The sequence below is a fragment of the Thalassophryne amazonica genome, chromosome 1 (genome assembly GCF_902500255.1).
Source record: "Thalassophryne amazonica chromosome 1, fThaAma1.1, whole genome shotgun sequence".
Taxonomy (NCBI): domain Eukaryota; kingdom Metazoa; phylum Chordata; class Actinopteri; order Batrachoidiformes; family Batrachoididae; genus Thalassophryne; species Thalassophryne amazonica.
In genome coordinates, this window is record NC_047103.1 from 4,212,899 (window position 1) to 4,232,105 (window position 19,207).

At 45.1% G+C, this 19,207-nt stretch overlaps 1 long non-coding RNA gene across 1 annotated transcript in view; it reads right to left on the reverse strand.

The window, feature by feature from the left end:
- Nucleotides 1–1,907: 1,907 nt before the first annotated feature.
- Nucleotides 1,908–19,207, reverse strand: part of LOC117523650 — a 25,008-nt gene continuing 7,708 nt past the window's right edge. Inside the window, exon 3 of the long non-coding RNA XR_004564581.1 lies at nucleotides 1,908–2,125. This is a non-coding gene — a long non-coding RNA (uncharacterized LOC117523650). The remainder of the gene's footprint in view (nucleotides 2,126–19,207) is intronic.

Below are 19,207 nucleotides of genomic sequence, written 5' to 3' on the forward strand. Positions count from 1 at the left end.
CTGTTCCTTTCCAAAGTATAAATGAGTCCTAATGTAGCTGTAAATGGTTAACGTTATCTGTGAAACTGCTGATTTTGAGGACATTACATGACTATTGTGGAATTATAGTAATTTTCCGACTGTTCGTTTGAATCTCTGGACTGGACTAAGCAGGGAAATCTACTGGCACAGTAGCCACACCAAGAGTTTTTTCACCAGCCGCCACTGGATTAAACTCTGACTTCACCTGTTCAGCTCATTTGTTTTTCGAGCTGTACGAAGAAGAGCGGCGGAGTTGAAGTGGCGGTGAGGGCGGGAAGGAGTGCGTTGGGTGTCAGGAGAAGGTCACGCGTGTTCTTTATCCTCAGGTGACAGCACGGCAGCCATCAGCGACCTTTAACATGCCTGTGACAGAAGACAAATCCCCGACAGTAACAAAACATTAAAAAGCTTCGGTTACAAGTCAGACCGCCGCGTTATTCGTTATTCTACAGGAGCAGCTGTAATTACAGGAAGTGCTAATTACAGCCTGACGTCTGGAACCTCTGCTGTGGCTAATGAAGGCAAAATCACTGCTGTGAAAGACCTACAGGTCCTTAAAGCTTTGTGATGTCTCTGTCCACCTGAAGGCCAGTGAAGAAATCTTCAGCTGGTTGTGGTTTCTTCAGTTCCGCTGCTGTTTGATCAGAGGTATCGAACACTGTGAGCGGTCAAAGTGTCAGACGTATACAGACGTTCACTGAGAGCAGGGACATTCACATCTCTGTCTCCTCATCCTATGAGATCCAGAGACACCTGGGGAGACCTAGTGGAGTCATGAGGTCAAAGGTCAGAGGAGTTTGGTGATGCTGCTATCTTTTCAGGAGAATGAAGATCCAGGTCCTTAGGGTCCTGGATCTTTCAGGCTGGTTGTAAGATTTAGACTCTAACCAAAAACCACTGAATGTATTTGGTATCAGGTCTCTGTGTAGGATCCTTGAGTCAGATGAACAGTTACTTATGTCTCTGTCACACTCTGACCATTTCACCAGTGTAAGCCTAGTAACTGTGGAAACCTTGGGGAACCCCCTGGCAGATCTATGTGCAAGCATTCTGGGGTGTGCCATGAATCATATGAATGCAGTGTGTGCACACAATTAAAATGAAATTGTCATTTCAGCACTAGAAATACATTGGCGAGTGCAGAAATGAGCCATAATTGGATGCTTAACCAGGAAGGAGTTTCATAAAGAAGGCCATATTTATAACACATAAAGTAGATATCAATACCTTCAAAATGGAATCAGTTTGTTTTATTTACTGCCCACATGAGCTTTTCTTCTAATAAAAGTTGACCACAAAATGCTTTTTTTTTTTTCAGATTTCAGAGGTTTCTCCCACAATAACTGTTTACCACAGATATGCCAAATTTACATATTTCATAGTCAGTATACCTGGCATTAAGGAGCCAAGAAATGGAGAGGCTTCTTTGAGTGTAATGGTATGCTTCAGTGTCTCAAACATGGATGCTCGCGATAGTCAATGTAACATTTTCCATAGTTTGAGCATACAATGTCAATGTCTGTTGTTTTACTATAGTCCAAGTCTGGGTGTCCATGACAACTGCCACAGAAAATTTCAGGCCTCTAAGTCCATTATTTACTGAAATATTCTACCTTGAACATGGCTCCAGAAAATGGCAGACCCCATGCACACTAAATTGGCCATATCTCAGAAACTACTTGTCCTTCAGATTTGTTGTTCTGAATAGTCTGGGAATATTTGATTAAAATTTGAAGAAAATCTGAGACAAAGTGCGTGAGACCCTCATTGAATTGACATGGAATGATGCAGTTATGGGTAAGTTTTATGTAAGTTAAGAGCACGTTGAAACACCCTGATATACATCATTATACGGCGAGTACGTCGGAAACATTTGGGCGTGCACAATATTTTTGACGTATGTCAGCATATGGCTGATACATCCTGCATACGCGGGACATAAGTTGTTGGTAAGTTATGTGATTGTTGATACACATTTCTTGTAAGTTACTCATAACTTGAAATACGTCCATTGCTGCTGTCCATTGTTTGGCTGAACAACTGAAAGCTGCAGTCCTCATGTGAACAGACTGTTACAAATATAAAAACTATTCACACACAGAGTCTTAGTCTGACCTGTTCGTTTCAGTCGGATTCATCATCACAGTCTGACAAAAACTTATCCACATAAATCCTCCTGATTTTGGAAAACGACATCCGAAAATACTTTAGTTCCTTGTTGTGGCTGAAGAAACGTAGAAGTCCCTCTGTGTTTTGTGCGTTGTTCAGCCTGAACCAGAGAACACTGTTGCTTTGCACCATAAAAAGAAAATAAACTTATTTTAAAAGCTGGAAGAGTCACAGTGGCTCATTCATTCATGTCAGCATTTATCACAGACATCAGTCGACTCTTCAACATTCTGCACACCATGAAAATAAATCCCATGATCCACCAAGACAATCCATCCAGCCATTTTCTTCCGCTTTATCTGGAGTCGTTTCACTGGGGCAGCAGCTCAAGCAAAGCCGCTCAGACCTCCCGATCCACACACACCTCCCCCAGCTCCTCCAGGGGAACTCCAAGGCATTCCCAAGCCAGCCGAGAAATGTAGTCCCTCCAGCATGTCCTGGGTCTTCCCGGGGCCTCCTCCTGATGGGACGTGCCTGGAACACCTCTCCAGCGAGGCGTCCAGAGGGCATCCGGAAAAGATGCCCGAACCACCTCAGCTGGCTCCTTTCGATGTGGAGGAGCAGGGAGTCGACTCCGAGCTCCGACATTTGGCTCATGACAGAAACATGAGCCAAATCTCATGACCATAGGTGGGGGTCGGAATGTAGATCGATCAGTAAATTGAGAGCTTTGCCCCCCCCACTGAGCTCTTCACCACGACGGTCTGATACAGTGACCGCATCACTGCAGATGCTGCACCAATCCGTCTGTCGATCTCAGGCTCCATCAGTCCCTCGCTCATGAACAAGACCCCGAGATACTTAAACTCCTCCGCTTGAGGCAAGGACACTCCACCGACCTGAAGAGGGCAAGGCACCTTTTTCCGGTCGAGAACCATGGCCTCGGATTTGGAGGTGCTGATTTTCATCCTGGACGCTTCACACTCGGCTACAAAATGCTGAAGGTCCTGATTTGACGAAGCCAACAGAACCACATCATCCGCAAACAGCAGAGATGAGATTCTGTGGTTCCCAAACCGGAACCCTCTACACCCTGGCTGCACCTAGAAATTCTGTCCATAAAGATAATGATCAGAACCGGTGACAAAGGGCAGCCCTGGTGGAGGCCAATGTGCACTGGAAACAGGTTTGACATACTACCGGAAATGCGAACCAAGCTCCTGCTGCGGTTGTACAGGGACCGGATAGCCCTTAGTAAAGGACCCCGGGCCCCATACTCCCGGAGCACCCCCCACATGTTGCTCAGAGGGACACTGTCGAACGCATTCTCCAGATCCACAAAACACATGTTGACTGGTTAGGCTAACTCCCATGAACCCTCAAGCACCCGATGGAGTGTGTAGAGCTGGTCCAGTGTGCCGCGACCAGGATGAAAACCACACTGCTCCTCGTGAATCTGAGGTTTGACTATTGGTCGAATTCTCCTCTCCAGTACTCTGGAATAGACCTTATCGGGGAGGCTGAGGAGTGTGATCCCCCTGTAGTTGGAACACACCCTGCAGTCCCCCTTCTTAAACAGAGGGACCACTACCCCAGTCTGCCAGTCCAGAGACACTGTCCCCGTCCACCACGCGATGTTGCAGAGGCATGTCAACCAAGACAGTCCCACAACATCCAGAGACTTAAGGTACTCAGGACGGATTTCATCCACCCCAGGAGCCTTGCCACCGAGGAGCTTTCTAACCACCTCTGTGACTTCTGCCTGGTATATGGATGAGTCTGCCTCTGAGTCCCCAGTCTCTGCTTACTCTTCAGAAGACGTGGCGATGGGATTGAGGAGATCCTTGAAGTATTTCTTCCACCGCCCGACTTCATCCCCTGTCAGGTTCAACAGCTCCCCACCCGCACTGGAGACAGTGCTGGTGGAGAGCTGCTTCCGCCTCCTGAGGCGTCGGACGGTTTGCCAGAATTTCTTCGAGGCCAACCGATAGTCCTCCTCCATGGCCTCCCCGAACTCCTCCCAGACCCGAGTTTTTGCCTCTGTGACCGCACGGGCTGCAGCACGTTTGGCCTGTCGGTACCTGTCAGCTGCCTCCGGGGTCCCACTTACCAACAAAGACAAGTAGGACTCCTTCTTCAGCTTGATGGCATCCCTTACTTCCGGCATCCACCACTGGGTTCAGGGATTGCCGCCGCAACAGGCACCAGAGACCTTGTGACCACAGCTACGAGCGGCTGCATCGACAATGGAGATGGGGAACATGGTCCACTTGGACTCCATGTCTCCAACATCCCCCGATATCTGCGAGAAGCTCTCCTGGAGGTGGGAGTTGAAGACCTCGCTGACACAGGCTTCTGCCAGTCAGTCCCAGCAGACCCTCATGATACATTTGGGCCTGCCAGGTCTGACTGGCTTCCTCCCCTCCCAACAGATTCAACTCACCACCAGGTGGTGATCGGGCTCATCCCCTCTCTTCTTCCAAGTGTCCAAGACACGTGGTGGAAGGTCAGATGATACGACTACAACGTCGATCATCGACCTTCGGCTCAGGGTATCCTGGTGCCACGTGCACTTATGGACACCCTTGTGCTCAAACATGGTGTTCGTGATGGACAAACTGTGACTAGCACAGAAGTCCAACAACTGAACACCACTGGGTTTCAGATCGGGGAGGCCGTGCTTCCCGATCACCCTCCTCCAGGTCTCACTGTCGCTGCCCATGTTGGCATTGAAATCCCCCAAGAGAACAATGGAGTCCCTAGTCGGGACTATCTAGTACCCCTCCCAGGGACTCCAAGAAAGTCGGGTATTCTACCCGTAGGCCAAGGTGACAGTGAGAGACCTGTACCCGACCCGAAGGCATAGGGATGCGACCCTCTTGTTCACCGGAGTGAACTCCAACACATGGCGACTGAGCTGGGGTGCAATAAGCAATGCTACTTCAGCTCTTCGCCTCTCACCGTGGGCAACGGCAGGAAAGTGGAGCGTCCAACCCCTCTCCAGGAGTTGGGTACCAGAGCCCAAGCTGTGCGTGGAGGTGAGCCCAACTATCTCTAGTCGGTATCACTCAACCTCCAGCACAAGCTCAGGCTCCTTCCCCCCCAGTGAGGTGACATTCCACATCCAAACAGCCAGGGGCTGTGAGCACAGAGTGGGCCATTGGGCCACCCGCTCTCGACTGCCACCCAATCGTCTCTGCACCCGACCCCCATGGCCCCTTCTGTAGGTGGTGAACCCACAGGAGGACGGGCCCACGTCGCTCTTTCTGGCTGAGCCCAGCCAGGCCCCGTGGGCTAAGGCCTGACCACCAGGCGCTCACATGCAAGCCCCAACCCCAGGCCTGGCTCCAGGGTGGGGCCCCGGCTCCGCCATACCATGTAATGTCTCGGTCCTTGATATTGTACTGTTCATGGGAGCTTCTGAACTGCCCTTAGTCTGACCCATCACCTAGGACCTGTTTGCCTTGGGAGACCCTACCAGGGGCACAAAGCCCCCGACAACATAGCTCCTAGGATGGTGCTGGGAGGTACGCAAACTCCCCCAGCACGATAAGGTGGCAGTTTGAGGGGGAGCCACCAAGACAAAAATACAATTAAATAAAAACATGTTAAATTACTCTGTTGTCCTCCTTATGGAGGGGCGGGGCCACGTGACAGCATACTTGTTCTCCATGATGTGCATGTCAACATCTGCATGCTCCGCCTACCAAGCAAAAGGTCCTGCCGGCATAGAAACACAAGCCAAGCCAGACTTCACCGTCCCGCCCCGTACGTCTTGGTGGAAACGGGGCCATCGGCGTCTGCTGGCTAAATGGTCGTGGTGTGATGGGTCTGTTAGTTAGCATCACCGACACTGTGAGGGATCATCAGATGCCATATATAGTCCATGTGGTGATGCTTGTCTGGACGTGATCCAAGACACAGGTGTCTCAGTGTTGAGGACCCCAGAGACTGAGGAAGGTCAGCGTCTGTCATTTTGACGTCACAGTATTCTGTTGGTTTTTGCTCTTTGAGCCAAGTTTGTTCTTGCGGTCACTCGGACGCTTGTAGTCTTGTGTTATGCTTCTCTTTTTTCTCATCACTTTATCACAGCGCCTTTAATTGCGTTTGTATCCAGATCTGAAGATGTGGCTTTTCAGGTTCCTCTTGGAGGATTTGATCATTTGTTGCACCTCCTCATCAGTCCCTCCACCTCCTTTTCTCTCCATTGAGGTGATTCTGCTTCTTTCTGCATATCTTGACTTTTCCAGAGGCTGCTTGGTGTTGTTGTCGCCTCCTCCTACGCGGGTTTGTCCATTCTGCCCACCTCGGGCTCACATGGCCCTGAATTATGTTCTGCAAAGTACTTTTCAAGGTGGTCCTTGTGGTGGAGAAACACACAAAGGTGTCTCAAACCCTTAAATTTCCCATGACTTCCTGCTGACGAAACGGGTCTGTGGTTACTTTGGAGAGGGGAATGGACCTGTTTTCTACCTGGGTGGCTGCCATCCAGGATGCTGTGCTCAAATTGATAACCATTAACTGGCCATAAAAATAGGCTGTTAATGAAAGCTCTGAATAAGCAATGTTTTCTCTGTTAAAAGTAAGTCCCTTCGGCTGCTCCCTTGTTTCCACTCGGGGTCGCCACAGTAAATCCAAGGTTGGATCTGCATGTTGAATTGGCACAGGTTTTACGCCGGATGCCCTTCCTGACGCAACTCCACATTACATGGAGAAATTTTGCCAGAAACTGAGCGACAGCCAGAAACTGAGCGACAGCCAGGTGGAAACCATTCAGAAGATTCAGACGGCTTTCGGTGACGATGCTATGGGCATCACACAGTTTAAGGAGCGTACAACCAGTTTAAAGACGTCCGCACAACGGTAGAGAGTGAGCCACGCTCTGGTCGGCCATCAACATGCTGAAATGACCAGATCATTTCCAAAGTGAACGCTGTGGTGATGTGGGACCGTCGTGTGATTATCCGAGAAATTGCGGAAGAGGTGGACATCAGCACTTTTTCGGCACATTCCACTGTGACAGAAGATTTGGCCGGTGAAATTCGTGCCGAAGCTGCTAACGGTGGAGCAAAAGCACCTCCATGTTGAAGTCTCACAGGACATGCTGTGACATGCCCACCTCTTCCACAATTTCTCGGATAGTCACACGACTGAAAAGCCAGCAAAAGCGGTCTGAATCTTCCGAATGGTTTCCACCTGGCTGTCGCTCAGTTTCTGGCAAAATTTGATGCAGTAGCGCTGGTCCAGTCGTTCCGTCATTTTCCTTGCAATGAAAACCCGCCGAGCGCACTACACGTCCCCACACAAAGGCTGCTTACCAGCAAATGACGCAATCGACAGGAGTAAAAAAATTCACGCATGCGCACGAAGGTTCAAGATTGGCTCATGCAAGCACACGTGATTCAAATCCATCAGCTTTTTGCAAAAAATAAAAAGGTCGGATACTTTTCTAACAGACCTCGTATGAGGTCTGTCAATAAAGTAATGGTCCTTTTTATTTTTATTTTTCAAAAACTATATGGATTTCATTCATATGTTTTTACGTCAGACATGCTTGAACCCTCGTGCGCATGCGTGAGTTTTTCCACGCCTGTCGGTTACGTCATTCACCTGTGAGCACGCCTTGGGACGGAGTGGTCCCGCCCTCTCGTCGGATTTTCAGTGTCTGGAAATGGCGGAATGAAAAGGACTTTTTTTCCATCAGAATTTTTTCAGAAGCTGTTAGAGACTGGCACCTGGAAACCATTCGAAAAATTTATCTGGCTTTTGGTGAAAATTTTACGGGCTTCACAGAGAATAAGGACTGTTACTACAGCTTTAAGGACCCCTTTAAGTACGCTCAGGGCGCCGCACTCCGAGCTGCGACGACGCGGCACAAGCCACCGGACCATTTCTAAACAGATGGCTCTGTGGATACGAGACCGCCGTGTGCTCTTTCTCTGGTTATCACAAGAGCTGGACATCAGCCATTTTCTGGCAGATTTCACTTTTAACAAGAGATTTTGTCATGGAAAGCCACGCGGAGGCTTCGCGCGTAAAGACCGATTTGCTTTGGAAGCGAGACAACGGAACACCTCCGTTTCGGCGTGTCAGAGGACAGGTTTGGACATGTCCAGCTCTCCACAATTTCTCTGATACTTACTGGACTGGTAAGCATTGAAAGCCGACATAGACATGTCCAAGCTTGTCCTCTGACACGCCGAAACGGAGGTGTTCCTTTGTCTCTCTTCCAAAGCGAATCGGTCTTTATGCGCGAAGCCTCCACGTGGCTTTCCATGACAAAATCTCTTGTTAAATGTGAAATCTGCCGGAAAATGGCTGATGTCCAGCTCTTGTGATAACCAGAGAAAGAGCACACGACGGTCTCGTATCCACAGAGCCATCCGTTTAGAAATGGTCCGGTGGCTTGTGCCGCATCGTGCCAAGCGTCCTTAAAGGGGTCCTTAAAGCTGTACTAACAGTCCTTATTCTCTGTGAAGCCTGTAAAATTTTCACCGAAAGCCAGATAAATTTTTCGAATGGTTTCCAGGTGCCAGTCTCTAACAGCTTCTGAAAAAATTCTGATGGAAAAAAAGTCCTTTTCATTCCGCCATTTCCAGACAATGAAAATTCGATGAGGGGGCGGGACCACTCCTTCCCAAGGCGTGCTCACAGGTGAATGACGTCACCGACAGGCGTGGAAAAACTCACGCATGCGCACGAGGGTTCAAGCATGTCTGACGTAAAAACATATGAATGAAATCCATATAGTTTTTGAAAAAAATTAAAAGGACCGTTACTTTATTGACAGACCTCGTATATGCATAAAATAAAATACTGTTCTCTTGCTTTCCTATTTAAGCAAAGGTCTCCTCACTTAGACCTGGAGATAATCACTGGTTGTCAAGGCTCAAAGTTTATGGCCACATCTTATCATGGAAGAGTTTCTCTTGCACGTCTGGAGAGTTTCTGGCCTTGGCGTGAGGCCATAAAGGGTGGATTCTTCTGGCCTGGGAAATTTCAGATTCTGAAGTGAAGCAATTTCTAATGTCATGTAATTCACAGTGAAAATTAACTGACAAAAAAGCAAGGGCTCCTTTGAAAAACTCTGAGTTACAGTTCTGTTGTGATGTGGGGCCAGAGTGGAGGCCCACAGGATGGAACCCCACGGGATGGAACCCAGAATTTCCCAGTTCGGAGTGAAAACACAACAGTCTCTGTCCTCGGTTCAAAACCTCAGGTTTTTGTTGAGAAAGCATTTATGTATTAATTTAATTACGGTGAACGAGGCCATGCACTACAACAGGGACACCTGAGCTGAAACCATGTGCAGAGAGGAACGTGAGCTGATGTTGTTTTGGGGTGTGTGTGGGTTGGGGGGCAGTGAGTCGGCCGACACTGAGTCAGTAATCATGTTAATTAGACATGAGGAACTCTATGAACCAGCTGCCACCATGTTTCAGCGCTGTAACTCACCGCTGTGATTAACTCGCCTCAGCTGCTGACGCTCAGCAGGAGCAGGCGTCCCTTCGGACCAAGCAGTCCCTGTCTCAGGGTGTAGGTTTTATTCCAACAGGTGATATTCCAAACATGAAATGAGACTCAATTCAAAAGTGAAGATGATATGTTTTAGCACTTCGTTAATTTCTTAGTTAAAAAAAATTGATTTTTTTTTTCCTTCTCATGCGACTTAAATGGACTTCATTTTATATAGCGCGTTTCCATCTGTATCAGACGCACAGAGCACTTTACAGTGATGCCTCACATTCACACAGACACACTCACACCCCGGTGTCAGGGTGCTGCCATGCAAGGTGCTCACTACACACCGGGAGCAACTCTGGGATTAAGGACCTTGTCCAAAGGCCCTTAGTGATTTTCCAGTCAGGCTGGGATTTCAACCGAGGATCCTCTGGTCTCAAGCCCAACGTTTAATCACTAGACCATCACCTCCCAACTTACATTTCAAAGCCACTTATGTATGGAAAAAATACTGCATTATCATCTATGGCAGTGGTGTCCAAAGTATTCGAGAAAGGACTAAGAGGGACAGGTTTTCTTTGCAGCCACTGAATCCAGCAGGTGAACTCGTCCCACCTGCTCAAAGTGATGTTAATCAGTGAAATCACCTGTTGAAGTCAGTGGCTACAAAGAAAACCTGCACCCTCTTGGCCCTTTCTTGAATACTTTGGACACCACTGATCTATGACATGATAAGCTGCTCCTGTATACTGATCTGATTGAGGTATTGTGATTTACACTATGGAGCAGAAAGTTGCATTAATGCCTCATTAAGCTGGACACCAACCTCCATAAAGCAAGAAGAGGAAGATCTGTATGAGAGAGACATACTGGGTCTGAAAGAGAACACCTGAAAATTAATAAAGTATGCTCTCAAACTGAAAGACCATGTTCTTGAATAAAGAGAGGAGAAAAACTTTTCATACTACTGAGCTCTCCACTTGTTTGGACTTTGTGGGTCAGCCAGAAATTCAATGAGGACATCTAGGCTAAGGTAAGGCTGACTGTTGTGTTTTTAAACATGTATAGGGGGTTTTAATTGTATTTAGTGATGTAAATGTGCACAGCTTCATTAAACAAAGATAATTTCTAACACCACCAGTGGTAATTAAAACATCATTGGACAAAGTTGAATCACAGATACAATATAAATTTAATTCTCCTGTCTTTATTTGAACGTTCCAGTTGCAAGCATGACTTTATTTTTGCAGCAGAAACTGTGCATTGTGTGTGTGTGTGTGTGTGTGTGTGTGTGTGTGTGTGTGTGTGTGTGTGTGTGTGTGTGTGTGTGTGTGTGTGTGTGTGTGTGTGTGTGTGTGTGTGTGTGTGTGTGTGTGTGTTTTGGTGGAGGCAGACAGATGGAGAGGCAGACAGACGTTTAGATCAGCCAGAAGGCAAGCCAGCAGCACAAACACACCCATGTGTGTCTGTAGTGTTCCTGGGTCTCATTATCCAGTTTGTAGTCCAGCAGGGACGCTTTATCCCCGTATGAAAAATAGAGGGTTAAACGGAGGCTCTCTGATGAGAACTCCACAGCAGCTAAAAGATAAAAACCAGCAATGCCAGCAAAAACCGGCAGGAAATGAGGAGCGGCAGCGGAGTTTCCTGTGATTTAGTATTCTACGCAGACCCAGTCCGACTCCGCGGTTTACACAAACCAGTTTATATGGGTGCATTTAGTTCTGTGATGGGCCCTCCCCCGACAAACCTGTGTTCTTGTGTTGTTTTATGACTGCGTTGCTCTGATGCTCACCCAGAAAATAGTGAAGAGGAAACTCTGGAAGTTTCTCGCGTCTCCTTCCAGGGGCTTTTCTTTGTCTCTTTTAAACAAACTCTGTTTGGAGATGGAGATTCCGGAATTTCAGCATCACTGCACTTTAGTTTGGAACGGGGGTGGGCGTACGTTACGGTCAGCACTGGACTTCTTCTTGTACATTAACATTTCCTCTCTGTGGGTTTTTTGTTGGGGGGGGTATGGCCTTGCTGTGTTTCAGGTTCCAGCGTTTCTCATTAGCTTCTCTGTAATCTCAGGCGTTTGATTATCGTCGCCTGGGTGACGAAGTGTCTTAACCTCCACTAAACAGAGGATCAGGATTTAAGCTGTGTGAGCAGCTCGCCGCCGCCCCTCCTGCCTGCTGCCGCCCCTCCTGCTCACTGCCACCCCTCTTGCTTGCCACCGCGCTTTCCCTGTAATCTGCCCGTAATTACAGTCCAGCACGCGCAGAACAGCTGATGGGTGTGGGTGCGAATGCACACCTGTGAGGGTTTCTGTGCACATCATATACGTGCACACTATCATGCATGTTTAATTTACATTGTATCTGTTCTTAGTGAAGGTTGGTTTTACAACTCCAATTCCAGTGAAGTTGGGACATTGTGTGAAATGTAAATAAAAACAGAATACAATGATTTGCAAATCCTCTTCAACCTATGTTCAATTGAATACACCCCAAAGACAAGATATTTAATGTTCAAACTGATAAACGTTATTATTTTTGTGCAAATATTTGCTCATTTTGAAATGGATGCCTGCAATACATTTCAAAAAAGTTGGGACGGCGCAACAAAACACTGGGAAAGTTGATGAATACTCAAAAAACACTTGTTTGGAAACTGGTGAGTGTCATGATTGGGTATAAAAGGAGCATCCCCAAAAGGCTCAGCTGTTCACAAGCAAAGATGGGGTGAGGATCACCACTTTGTGAACAACTGCATGAAAAAATAGTCCAGCAGTTTAAGAACAATTTTTCTCAACGTTCAATTGCAAGAAATTTAAGGATTCCATCATCTACAGGCCATAATATAATCAGAAGATTCAGAGAATCTGGAGAACTTTCTACACGTAAGCAACAAGGCCGAAAACCAACATTGAATGCCTGTGACCTTCACTGCATTAAAAACCGACATCATTGTGTAAAGGATCTTACCGTGTGGGCTCAGGAACACTTCAGAAAACCATTGTCAGTTAACACAGTTCATCGCTACATCTACAACTGCAAGTTAAAACTCTACCATGCAAAGCGAAAGCCAAACATCAACAACATCCAGAAACACAGCCGCCTTCTCTTAATAGGGTTTTAAAAAGGAGTAGTTTGCACCATGTGTCATGCTTAGTTATCATGTCACAGGGTAACATATGCCACATGTCATAGTATCCAGTGGATGTTGACCTTGTTTGACCTTTACTTTGGAGGCCAAGCTTTCAACACAGTCAAAACTATTCCATTTATTAACCCTTTTAGGGGAGGTGATGGTCTAGTGGTTAAGTGTTGGGTTTTGGACCAGAGGATCCTGGGTTCAAATCCCAGCCTGACCTGGAAAATCACGAAGCGCGCTTGCGCAAGGTCTTTAATCCCCTGGTTGTTCCCAGTGTGTAGTGAGCACCTTGCATGGCAGCAGCCTCACATCGGGATGAACGCGAGGCATTGATGTGTGAAGCACTTTGAGTGTCTGACGCAGATGGAAAAGCGCTATATAAATGCAGTCCATTTACCATTATTTATTTATTTAAACCATGGACGTTGTGTCCTCTGGCCAAAAGAAGAAAAAGACCATCCACATTGTTACCAGTGCAACGTTCAAAAGCCAGCATCTGTGATGGTATGGGGGTGTGTTAGTGCCCATGGCATGGACAACTTACACATCTGTGATGGCACCATCAATGCTGAAAGGTACATCCTGGTTTTGGAGCAACACATGCTGCCATCCAAGCAACGTCTTTTTCAGGGACGTCGCTGCTTATTTCAGCAACACAATGCCAAGCCACATTCTGCACGTGTTACAACAGCGTGGCTTCATAGTAAAAGAGTGCGGGTACTAGACTGGCCTGCCTGCAGTCCAGACCTGTCGCCCATTGAAAATGTGTGGCGCATTATGAAGTGCAAAATACGACAACGGAGACCCCGGACTGTTGAACAACTGAAGTCGTACATCAAGCAAGAATGGGAGAGAATTCCACCTACAAAGCTTCAACAATTAGTGTCCTCAGTTCCCAAACGCTTATTGAGTGTTGTTAGAAGGAAAGGTGATGTAACACAGTGGTAAATATACCACTGTCCCAGCTTTTTTGAAACGTGTTGCAGGCATTCATTTCAAAATGAGCAAATATTTGCACAAAAACAATAAAGTTTATCAGTTTGAACATTAAATATCTTGTCTTTGTGGTGTATTCAATTGAATATAGGTTGAAGAGGATTTGCAAATCATTGTATTTTGTTTTTATTTACATTTTACACAACGTCCCAACTTCATTGGAATTGGGGTTGTATTTGTTTCCGAGACTGGACTTGGAATTCTGAATCACTTACTGCTCTCTGACTCCCGCTCATCCAGCGGTAAGATGGTGTCACCTCCATGTGGGCAGGAGTAAAGGGTCATGTCTGGACGAGTCACATCCACAGGAACTGACGTCCGGTTACGTTGAAGATGTCTGATAGTTTTTGTGGCTCCAGCTCCCTGTCTCCATACTGATCCATACACGAGGCGTTAAACCCGTTTCTTGCCTGGGTTACTAATCATGCTGCATAATTTATTTGCTTCTCATCACTAATTCAAGAGAGACGTTCAATAACAGGCGGCGTCGGTGCACTGCTTCGCCACATATTGTTTCTGTAATCCATATTCATTACCGAAGGCCAATTGAAGGCGCGTTTCACACCATGAGGAGAGTCGGCTTCAGCACGCCGCTCAAATCACATTCAGAGGGATGGCGAGTTAAACACGGGACGAAAAATCAGACCAGCAGACAACAAATCAACACATCACAAAGAGCAGTTTGGAGCCGAAACATTTAAAGAAACATCAAAACAAACGTGGGAGAAGACAATATGAAAAAAAATAATTAGAATAATGTAGAACCAGCTTTCACCAAATTAAATAACATCTTAAAATTTAAACAGTTTAAGTGTTTGTTTGTTAAAAACGTATTTAAAGGTGAAGTTTGTGGGAGGAGCTATGAAGTTCTTTTAATTGCATATTAACTAATAATTCTTAATAATATATTAAATAATGAACTTTTTTATCATATCAGAATAAATCTATATTATAACAGCCAAGTCGTGTGTGTGTGGGTGGGTGTGTGTGTGGGTGGGTGGGTGGGTGGCTTCAATCACGGCAAAACCAGGGAGAGCTGACATTTGTCGTTTGGTATGTTTATGTATTTTGTGTCAAGGATGAACACTGTGAAAACGTGAAGTTGATAGGACTAATATTTTTGGAGAAATTTGCAATTTTAGCTAACCAGTAAACAATGGACATTGTGCTACAATGCACCATGGGAGTTTGGGGTTTTAAATGTTATTGTGATTCATGTTAGTTTAACAGTGCTGTTAGTGTTATTGATTTATTGTGTTTTTGTAGTTCAGTTGGTTTAGCTATTTTAGTTAAGTGTCATGAAAATTCAGTAAGGTATATCTTATATATTATATTCCAATTCTAAGGTGGAACTATACCAGTATACAAAGGTATATCTAAAAAGGAAGAGTAAAATAGGAGAGTAGAAAAGAGTAGAGTAGAGCTACTTAGGTGCCTGGTCTTGAGAACCAGGGACGGTAGAATGTTGTCGTTACAATGAGTGAAAAGAGTATTGACTTTGATGTCTTCATGTCTCTGTTTGTGCGTGTGTAAAAATTAAAAGCACCTGCTTGCAGCAGAATGCAGAAAAAAAAAGCTCTGTGTGTGTGCAACTGTAGAGAGCTGACATTTGCCATTTGGCGTACTTATGTATTTTGGTTCAAGGATGTACGTTACCAAAATGGAACATTGATAGGACTAATATTTTTGGAGAAACTATGGATATTAGCCAGCTTTGCTAATTACTTGCTGGACCAATTTTATTCACTTTATACATGCTTCCCTTAGGCAGTATTATTAGACGGTATTGCTTAAATTTTCATTGTTACGCAGATGATACCCAGCTTTATCTATCCATGAAGCCAGAGGACACACACCAATTAGCTAAACTGCAGGATTGTCTTACAGACATAAAGACATGGATGACCTCTAATTTCCTGCTTTTAAACTCAGATAAAACTGAAGTTATTGTACTTGGCCCCACAAATCTTAGAAACATGGTGTCTAACCAGATCCTTACTCTGGATGGCATTACCCTGACCTCTAGTAATACTGTGAGAAATCTTGGAGTCATTTTTGATCAGGATATGTCATTCAAAGCGCATATTAAACAAATATGTAGGACTGCTTTTTTGCATTTACGCAATATCTCTAAAATCAGAAAGGTCTTGTCTCAGAGTGATGCTGAAAAACTAATTCATGCATTTATTTCCTCTAGGCTGGACTATTGTAATTCATTATTATCAGGTTGTCCTAAAAGTTCCCTAAAAAGCCTTCAGTTAATTCAAAATGCTGCAGCTAGAGTACTGACGGGGACTAGAAGGAGAGAGCATATCTCACCCATATTGGCCTCTCTTCATTGGCTGAACCCTGAACCATCCCTTAGTTATGCTGCTATAGACGTAGACTGCTGGGGGGTTCCCATGATGCACTGTTTCTTTCTCTTTTTGCTCTGTATGCACCACTCTGCATTTAATCATTAGTGATCGATCTCTGCTCCCCTCCACAGCATGTCTTTTTCCTGGTTCTCTCCCTCAGCCCCAACCAGTCCCAGCAGAAGACTGCCCCTCCCTGAGCCTGGTTCTGCTGGAGGTTTCTTCCTGTTAAAAGGGAGTTTTTCCTTCCCACTGTAGCCAAGTGCTTGCTCACAGGGGGTCGTTTTGACCGTTGGGGTTTTACATAATTATTGTATGGCCTTGCCTTACAATATAAAGCGCCTTGGGGCAACTGTTTGTTGTGATTTGGCGCTATATAAAAAAATTGATTGATTGATTGATTGATTGACTAACACACGATTCCAGCGGGTGGGCAGTAAATCATCTTTATATTAAAAGTATGCGTGTGTGATTTTACTTAGTAAGTTCAATGTAAGATAAGATAAGATAAAAGTTTATTGTCCGTAAAATGGAAAATCGACTTACATAAACTGCCGAAGCCCCAAGACGTGAAAACACATCGAACATTCATCATAAAACACTCAGCATAAAATAATTTTAAAACTAGTGTGTGGTCTGCAACAACGTGTTTATTTGGTCTCCCTCTGATTTAAAAGTGAGATGTCTGGTCCACCATGGTCCCTGGATAAAGTGCAAAAGTCCCACAGAACAAAGAGACCAGACAGACAGGAGATGGAGCCAAGAAGAAGAGGAATGTCTCTCCCTTATTTAGCAGGAGTAGGGGAAAAACTACAGAGGATCTTCAGACAGCACAAAATCCCAGTTTACTTTAAACCTGTTAACACCTTGAGACAGAAATTGCTTCACCCTAAGGACAGGATCCCTAGTTACAAACAGAGCAATGTAGTGTATTCTATCAGATGTCAGGAACTGTAACGAACACTACATAGGTGAGACTTAAGCAGCCATTACACAAAAGGCTATACCAGCACCACAGAGAGGGCACCAGTGGACCTCAGTCTGCAGTTCATCTCCACCTTAAAGACACTAACCACACGTTTGAGGACATGGACGTTAAAATCTTAGCCAGAGAGAAGAAATGGTTTGAGAGAGGGGTGAAGGAGGCATTGTATGTGAAAGAGTTGAAACCCAGCCTTAACCAGGGAGGGGTCTGAAACACGCTTTGGCCCCTGTTTACAATGGGGTACTCAGGTCAAAGCAGTTTCAGTCTTTTGTTCATGGTGTTCATGGTTCTTTTGTTCGTCCTGATGCCGTCATTCACGTCATCAGGAGAGGCGTCAGTCCCATTGTTAGGAGGGACAGCTACCCTGTCATTAGGAGGGTGCTAACTAGAGCACAATAGGTGCTAATTAAAGCAATTGTTTAGTCACTAGCCTATAGCAGTCTGTCTCTTGGTGGGAGGCATCTGGTTAGGTTTAAAACTTCGTTAGGTTTAAACGTTAGGTCTAAAAGCTTCTGTTATTCTTCTCTACAAGAGTCAATACAGAAGTCAGACTACCAGAGCAAGAATTTTAGCTGAGGAAGCTTCTGCGATTTGAAGCGAAATGTCCTCGCGTCAAACAACCCAGTCCAGTCGAAGATTCAAGGTTCTCTACTATGGAACCCACCTGGACAACTGAGAGCCTACACAGAAACATGGATGACACAAGAAAGTGAAAACATTTATTTCTATTGTGGTCCATTTAAAAATCAAATGACGTAATAATGACGTAGAAGTAATAATAAATAAAATAATCAGACTCAGAATCACCTTCATTGCCATTGCACAGTAAAACAGTACAATGAAATTTGCTTGTGCATCAAAAACAATGCCCTACTCACACTTACCCACACACACCCTGTCACATGCACACACCTCAGTAAATATTAAGAACATCAGGAGAGTGGGGGAGAAAATGATGTGCGCTCAGAAACGTCTAAGTTGTACTGTCTCAACGGTGCAACTTAGTGTAATAATAATAATACTGATAATAATGATAATTGTGTGTGTGTGTGTGTGTGTGTGTGTGTGTGTGTGTGTGTGTGTGTGTGTGTGTGTGTGTGTGTGTGTGTGTGTGTGTGTGTGTGTGTGTGTGTGTATATATATATATACACACAACCCCTGGCAATAATTATGGAATCACCGGCCTCGGAGGATGTTCATTCAGTTGTTTAATTTTGTTGAAAAAAAAAGCAGATCACAGACGTGACACAAAACTAAAGTCATTTCAAATGGTAACTTTCTGGCTTTAAGAAACACTATAAGAAATCAGGAAAAATAATTGTGGCAGTCAGTAACGGTTACTTTTTTTAGACCAACCAGAGGGAAAAAAAATGGAATCACTAAATTCTGAGGAAAAAATTATGGAATCACCCTGTAAATTTTCATCCCCCAAATTAACACCTGCATCATATCAGATCTGCTCCTTAGTCTGCATCTAAAAAGGAGTGAACACACCTTGGAGAGCTGTTGCACCAAGTGGACTGACATGAATCATGGCTCCAACACGAGAGATGTCAATTGAAACAAAGGAGAGGATTATCAAACTCTTAAAAGAGGGTAAATCATCACGCAATGTTGCAAAAGATGTTGGTTGTTCAGTCAGCTGTGTCTAAACTCTGGACCAAATACAAACAACATGGGAAGGTTGTTAAAGGCAAACATACTGGTAGACCAAGGACGACATCAAAGCAATAAGACAGAAAATTTAAAGCAATATGTCTCAAAAATCAAAATGCACAACAAAACAAATGAGGAACGAATGGAAGGAAACTGGAGTCAATCAGTCAATCAACTTGTTTCTTATATAGCGCCAAATCACAACAAACAGTTGCCCCAAGGAGTCAACGTCTGTGACCAAACTGTAAGAAACTGCCTAAAGGAAATGGGATTTACATACAGAAAAGCTAAACGAAAGCCATCATTAACACCTAAAGAGAAAAAAACAAGGTTACAATGGGCTAAGGAAAAGCAATCGTGGACTGTGGATGACTGGATGAAAGTCATATTCAGTGATGAATCTCGAATCTGCACTGGGCAAGGTGATGATGCTGGAACTTTTGTTTGGTGCCGTTCCAATGAGATTTATAAAGATGACTGCCTGAAGAGA